The sequence below is a fragment of the Trachymyrmex cornetzi genome, unplaced genomic scaffold, assembly GCF_001594075.2.
Source record: "Trachymyrmex cornetzi isolate Tcor2-1 unplaced genomic scaffold, Tcor1.1 scaffold485, whole genome shotgun sequence".
NCBI classification, from domain to species: domain Eukaryota; kingdom Metazoa; phylum Arthropoda; class Insecta; order Hymenoptera; family Formicidae; genus Trachymyrmex; species Trachymyrmex cornetzi.
This window is the reverse complement of record NW_017299674.1, coordinates 52496-52861: the sequence shown is the minus strand read 5'-3', so window position 1 is coordinate 52861 and position 366 is coordinate 52496.

Sequence of the window (366 nt, the reverse complement as noted above, 5' to 3'; positions counted from 1 at the left end):
TGTGTACAGATCCTGTTGCTGTATTGGTATTCTTATCTCATCGCTGTACCCGAACGTTGTGTTGGCGAACGGGTTGTACGTGTGAGTCTCAATCTTGACGATGCGATCGTCGAAGATCGGCCCATCTTTAATGTTTAGGATATCAGTCATTTCAAATGTTGCGCACTGCGAATCCCAAAGATTGTAAAAATGTAACGTTCGACGCGCTGAGCTTCTTCCTGATGGAGCGAGTGCTATCGAGCTGTGACGTCACCGGCCTTGTAAAGAATGCGTTATCTCTCTGCGTGCACTCCGTTCCGTTCAATATAAGCATCTCACGCTCGCGTTATCACTGTCGACGTCGTACGTGCAGTCTAACTGTGATCT